This window comes from Belonocnema kinseyi, chromosome 3 (genome assembly GCF_010883055.1).
Source record: "Belonocnema kinseyi isolate 2016_QV_RU_SX_M_011 chromosome 3, B_treatae_v1, whole genome shotgun sequence".
Classification (NCBI taxonomy): domain Eukaryota; kingdom Metazoa; phylum Arthropoda; class Insecta; order Hymenoptera; family Cynipidae; genus Belonocnema; species Belonocnema kinseyi.
Window position 1 is genome coordinate 89845054 of NC_046659.1, and position 7210 is coordinate 89852263.

The 7210-nt window shown below is 26.8% G+C and overlaps 1 long non-coding RNA gene across 2 annotated transcripts in view; it reads right to left on the reverse strand.

Annotated features, from left to right (window-relative positions):
• Positions 1 to 7210, reverse strand: part of LOC117169144 — an 11134-nt gene that overhangs the window by 850 nt on the left and 3074 nt on the right. The window contains exons 4-9 of one of the 2 annotated variants that reach the window (XR_004466614.1): positions 6960 to 7058; positions 4932 to 5052; positions 4586 to 4673; positions 4304 to 4380; positions 2737 to 2798; positions 1342 to 1462 (exon numbers count right to left, since the gene is read on the reverse strand). This is a non-coding gene — a long non-coding RNA (uncharacterized LOC117169144). The remainder of the gene's footprint in view (positions 1 to 1341; positions 1463 to 2736; positions 2799 to 4303; positions 4381 to 4585; positions 4674 to 4931; positions 5053 to 6959; positions 7059 to 7210) is intronic. The other variant, XR_004466615.1, reaches the window with a different exon arrangement.

Sequence of the window (7210 nt, forward strand, 5' to 3'; positions counted from 1 at the left end):
AGAAGAAACAATTAAATAATACTAAAAACATCATTAATCATGATTTTTTCACCAAATAATCGAACTTTCTGCCAAAAATATTAATTTTCTATCACAAAAGATAACTTGTTAACAAAATAAATGAATCCTTAACTAAATAGGTGAATTCTCAACAGAAAAAGATGAATTCTCATCTAAACAGTTATGTTCTAAACTAAAAAATATCAATTTGTTAAATTAAACATAAACAAATTTTTTTAATTTTCAGTAAAAAAATATTAATTTTTCACAGAAAAAAAGGCAACAATTTCCCAACATAGGTGATTAAACTTCAACTAAAATGAATAATAATTTACTGGAAAAGATTAATTTTAAACCAAAAAGATGAATTTTCAACTAAAACAGATAAACTTTCAACTAAATAGTTGGACTTTGAACTGAAAAAGGACAGTTTTCAATCAAAAATGGAATGTGCAGTGAAAAAATGAATTTTCCACCAAACCATTGTTGCCCAAAGTGATAAATTTTCAACTAAAATTATGAATATTTAACTAGAATAGTTGAATTTTAAATAAAAAAGATGCATTTTAAATTAGAATGATGAATTTTCAAGTGAAAGTTGAATTTTCAGCCAAGAAGATGAATATTAAATTAAAAAGATGAGTCTTCCAACTGGTTTAGTTGAATTCTCAATAGAGAAGATAAATTTCTAGCGAAAAAATTTTTTTTCATCAAAATACCTTAATTTCGAACTAAAATAATCGAAATATTTAATCAGAATAGTAACATTTTCAGTTGATAAAAAAATTATTTGCAAAAAAATTAGATATATTTTCAAACAAGGTGATGAATGTTCAACTGAAATGATAAATCTAAACTGGAATAGTTAAATTTAAAAATTTAAACAAATGAATTTTCAACAAAAATTATGAATCTTCAATAAAAAGGATCAATTATCAATAAAAAAATAAAGTCTTATTTTGAGTTCTTTATTACAATTATAAGTATTCAATGAAGAAAATTAATTTTTAACGAGAGTTTCATTTTTAACCAAATAGTTCAACTTTCATTACAAAGAAAAAATGAATTCTGAAAGTAAAATGGAGTAATTGGTATTGGTGTTTGCTCCCTTGCACAAGCCGGATAATTTAAATCGAGCGAGGATGCTGAGAGAGCAAAATATTCTCCGCATATTTTACATCTTTGAGATAAAAACAGGTGTGCCGCAAAGAGAACATTATGCGGATATTTACAAGATGTCAAACTTTTAATTTCCCTGTGATTGCAAAAGTTTTTGCACCACTCGGATTTTTGTCTAGTATAATGAAAAAATAAATAAATAAATAACAAAAATTAACTTACATATAACCGCAGATTTCGAATTAAACCAATTCTCCTTCACTGAAGTGTAATCAGGACACGCATTTAACTATAATTCTTTCTATACATTCACTCGCTTCTGACAAATTTTGTCAGGGCAAACCTGAAAATAAATTTATTTGTCTTTAAAAATATAATTAAAGCTCACTGCGAGAGCCTCATTTTTCTAAATAATATCTGTCGAGGCCGAGAAACCAGGCACGCTTATAAAATAATCAAAGCGTTCCAACGATGCAAAAGCCTATTCGTTATTCTTACACTTTCTTGCGACCATCGCGTGGTGAACCAGGCGCTGGAGATACCGAGTGCATTTTGAAAAAAATACAAATTGAAAATAGCTCAGATGTTAATATCCAAAATTAAATAAAATTAATTTAATTTATATTAAAATTAATTATAAATTACCTAGAAAATTACATGAATTTCTTCGTAATTAACTCAAATTAAGGACATGTGACACAGCTAAATACCTATATTACCGACCTCACTTTTTCAGTTCACTGAATGTTTTTTTAAACCAAAGAACTTTTTTCATAAATAAAATATCGAGCTGAAACTTTGGAAAATGTATTAGAGTACAATAAAGTACGTTTAGGTACTGCATTTTGGTAGGAACTTCACTGAAAATTATTTTATCTTTTTTCTGAACCTCGACATTTTTTGAACGTTCCAACTTTTTTTATACACAAAATATCGGTCTCAAACTTTGAGAAATGCAAGCGCCGAAAAAAACTACGTTTAAGTACAAAGCTTAATAATGAAAGATGTAAAAAAATATATTACAACTATCAATTCCAACGGAATCAGCCGGTAACGTACACGAAAATACGAACCCTGGGGGCCACTAGACGAGGCTCTAGAGGGTTCGTATTTTCGTGTACAACGTTACCGGCTGATGCCGATGGAATTGATAGTTAAAATTTTTTTTTACATCTTTTATTATTAAGATTTGTACTTAAAAGTAGTTTTCTTTCGGTTCTTAAATTTCTCAAAGTTTGAGACTGATATTTTATGTATAAAAAAAGTTGGAACGTTCAAAAAATGTCGAGGTTCAGAAAAAAAGAGAAAATAATTTTCAGTGAAGTTCCTACCAAAATGCAGTACCTAAACGTACTTTATTGTACTCTAATACATTTTCCAAAGTTTCAACTCGATATTTTATTTACAAAAAAAGTTTTTAGATTCAAAAAAACATTCAGTGAACTGAAAAACTATGGTCGGTAATATAGGTATTTAGCTGTGTCACATGCCCTTAATTAGAAATTATATGAATAAAAAAAATAAAAATCGAAAATAGCTTTTCACCTATTAGAATCTAACGTTACAAATGCAGATTTTAATATCCAAAATTAATAAAAAAAATTAATTAGAAATTACCTGAACATGCGGCATCTTCCCGCGAAACAACAGCAAAGTCGAAATACTGTCCAGGAAACCCTCTGTAACCAAAATTAAATGTATTGTACGGATACTTCAATAAAAGCATAAGATGAATTTTCATTCAGGAAGATTAATTTTCTACCGAAACAAGCGAATTTTCAACAAAAAATGGATGAATTTTAACCCGAAAAATGTGAATTCTTAACCAACAAATAGTTAAATTTTAAATCAGAGGTAAAGTTTTAACTACAGTGATGAAATATCAAACTCGAAAACAAAATTTCAACCACTCTTGAATTTTCAAGCAATATTAATATTCTACCAAAAAGAACGAATTTCCAAGAAGATCCATGAATTTTCACCCAAACAGTTAAATTTTCAACTAAAATGAATGTTTATTCAAAAATTTAAGTTATATTTTCAGTTGAAAAAATTTCAAACAAAAAAAAACAACGAATTTTCAACTAAACAGTTTAATCTAGTAATATAAAACTACTTTTAGAAATGAGAAAAGATTGTCATTAAAGTTAAGTCGCAGTAGTATTTGAAAAAAAAAATAATGTAAGAAATAGAAGAAATTGTTGTTCTTCGTTTCACTTCGACAAGCAAAAACAGGTCAAAGGCGACAAAAAACGTTTGATTTCGCATCAATACACAGAGAATTGACTATAAAGAAATCTATTCTCTACTTGATGATGCAGAAACTACAAGAATAAAGAAATAAATTCTTTTACATGAAATTAATGTCGGTACAATATTAAATTCAATAAGAAATATTAAAATGTAACATTTCAAGTATATTGGCCTTTTAACGAAAGAAGATAACTTTTCACCAAAGCAGATGTAATTTCCATTAAACAAATAGTTCAAATTTTAACCAAATAGTTCAATCTTCAGCTTGCAAAGCTGGATTTTCAACACAAAAGGAGAAATTTTCTATCCAAAAATGATTTTTCAACAAAATAATTAAATTTGCAACGAAATAATCAATTTTCAGCCTAGAAAGATTAAATTTTAATGAAATGGTCGAATGTTAAAACTAAGACGATTCCAAAGATCATTACATTTTAACCTAATTTGTTGAATTTTCGAACTACAAAGACGATTTTTCAGAAGACAGTTGAATTAAAAAAAAAAAAAACAATTATTTTCAACCGAAGGAGAACATTTCTACCAAAAAATGACTTTGAAAACAAAAAAAAACGAATTTTCTATCCAAAAAGGCAAATGTTCAACAAAATAGTTGAATTTTAAACAAAAAATCAACTTTAAAAAAAACATAATTTAATTCTCTATAAAATAATTAAATTTTCCAAAAAATAATCGATTTTCAACAAAATAGTTTAAATTTCCACGCAATAGTTTAATTTTTAACCTAAAAAAAGAATTTTGAACCAAATGATAAAATAAAAGTACTTGGTTAACAAATTTAGCATAGTTTTAGCCGATTTTCCTTTTTTTCAAATGTTCAGATTTTTAGATATACCATGTTGGCTTCGAAAACAACATGGGATCATTTTTGTTAAGAAATCATAAAAGTACAAAAAAATACTAAATTACTTACTCATTTTGGCGAATTAAATCCGAATCTTAAGAATACTGATGATCAGGATATCAATAATTTCGAGTATTTCGCCAAATCTGAAAGAAAAGTTACATTAAAGCAATTTCCTTAAAAATACGACAATAGTGATTTTTAAATCAGAATATAGTCAGTATCCTTTTGGCTAGAACGCACGTTGGGTATCTCATACCTTTCTTATTAGCAAAGTTCTCATCATTATATAACCAAAGTTTTTACAACGCCCAATTTAATTATGAATAAAAAATCTCGAAATACACCTACCTTTATGTTTCAAAGTCTCAGCAGAATATAGTTCTCACTTTGGATTATGAATTTAGTCACCAATATCCGGAACATTCACCTATTCCATCTGAAAATATCAATTTTTTTTTGTTAAAGAGTGTTCCATAAAAAAAAATGACAAATTATTATTTTTCATTGATAATCTCAGAATATTTTTTCACAATCACGCTTGATCAGAAACTCCAGTCTGGCATGACATTAGGTATCATCATAATCTAATTAATTCGTACGGGGGAAAAAATTCTGTTACATTTATTGGAATTCTAAATATTTGTTTTCTTAAATTCTAACTCTTTTGACTTCCTTTAAATAGAAAATTTCTTACCCCTTTTTCCCCTGTCGCCGCCTCCATTGTTTTGAATCATGAAACGAATCCTGGAACTTATATTTTTAGGTACCTTATCATTCAGGATTTTGTTCATGATCCTGATATAATCTTTCGAACCCTAAAATACAAAAGTCTATTTTAAACTAAATTCTTGTGCACCAAGAAGATTTTGCATTTTTGAGAAGTATCAGAGCAAAAGGGCTGTCACAGCATGAAATTACTTTTCAGAATAAAATTTTGTCATCACGGTATATTATCAAGGATTAGAGCGAGGAAAAAATTCAAAAATAAAGCGGGGGGGGGGGGGGGGGGGGGGGGGGGGTAGGGTCATCCTTCACGAAAAAGGGGAACAAAACCTAATATCTAGAAAAGAAGAAACAATCTTTTTATAATTTTTTTTATTTTTTAAAGTGCCCCTAGATTATTATTTTAAAATATTAAAAACCTATTTAAAAATGCCCGTTCAGGGTGTATGGCCTTTCTGCAAAAAGAAATTCGAGGACTTTTCCAGGTTTTCCAGGGCAGAAAATTAATTTTTCAAGGTACCTTCTTTTTACATCAAAAAGATACTTTTCACGAAAAATGTTGAAATTTCAACTAAAAATTATACATTTTCAATTAAAATGATGAAACTTAAAAAAAAAGGTCATCCAAATTGTTAAATTTTCAAGCCAGAGACGAATTTTTTCGTAAAACAGTTACATTTTCAACCCGAAAATATGAATTTAAGCCAAAAATATTTTTTTTTAAATTAAATACAAAACAACGAATTTTCAATTTAAAAAAAGCTCAAATTTCAGCCTAAAAGACGAATATTCAAACAAAAAAATTATTTTTCAACCACACTTTTACGTAAGTAATTGATTTTTCAATTTAAAAAAATCATTTACATAAAAAAACGAATTTTTAATCGAATATTTCAATTTTTAACACAAGATAGGAATCTTCAAACAAAAAAATTAATTTTTATCGAAGTATTTCAACTTTTACCAGAGTACATAGTGAATTTTCAATTAAAAACAAAAATAATAAATTTTCAACCACAAATTTCAAATTTATCCTTTACAGTTAAAGTGGCTCTTGTAAAAATTCTGACTTTTTTAAGATTTTTGTTTTTCAAAATGCGTGACCTATTTTTTAAGGGAATAAAAATTCCAGGTCCACCAGCAAAATTCAAGGAATTTTCCAGATTAAAAAAAATCAAGGACTTTTCCAGGTTTTCCAGGACGCTAGACATGCCGTGCCGTTGACAAATTTTTAAAAATAAAATTCCTTGAAATCTTTTTAAAAAAAAAGTAAAAATGTACTTTACTCCCTGAAGTTCTTTATACATTCATTAAACACTCTTAAAGTAACTAGAAATCTTTGAAAATCTTCAAAATAAACATTAACAGAAAATTTAATAGCTGGATTTTTAGTTGAACAGATCAAGGTTCAAAGAGATAAATTTTTTACTCAATGGAATATTTAATTTGAATAGTTTCAGTTTGAAAAATAATAATTTTTACAAACCAAGAATTATTCTTATTCAATTTTATATTGCAAAATAACATTTCCGGATTTTTATTTTCAAAAATTAAAAACATAAGCTTTTTAAAAATCAATAATATTAAGAGTTCTGAAAATGTTTGAAACGAGTTCAATAATTTAAGAAATAATTGAGAAATTGTTGAATTTAAAACATCCAGAAATTGTCTGAGATTATAAAATATTACACAAAAATCCGTATTTTAAAAATGCAAATTCACTAAGTAAAACTAAAAAACTTAAGTTTAAACATTTTCAAATTAAAACAGAGAGATATGAAGCTAGTTAAATAGAAAATGGGTTTAACTTTTTAATTTTTAAATAAAAATACCATTGTTTTTCTTGTGGTAAAATATTCTAACTCGGAATAGAATAATTTTATAGATGTATTAAGAACATTTGTATTTTCAAATATCGTATATTTAAAGAAAAAATGGGGAATTTTTGTCGAGGGCCTTTGTTGGATAACAAACATTGATAGAATTTCGAAATACTTACATCATTATCTTCCAAATTTGTTCCAGTTTTTAATAATGTACATAATCATAAGTTCTAATTAGACTCGCTGCCAGGATTTCTTTTCTTATTGGTTGGCAACTAAAATTTTTTTTAAATTTTATCAGTAAATCATAAACAAAAATTATTAATATAAATATGTTTAACAGAAACTTCAGATCATTAGTTTTCTCCATAGACTGTCAGTCCACTACTTTCATTTTTTAATAAATCATCACGTAAGAGTTATTTAT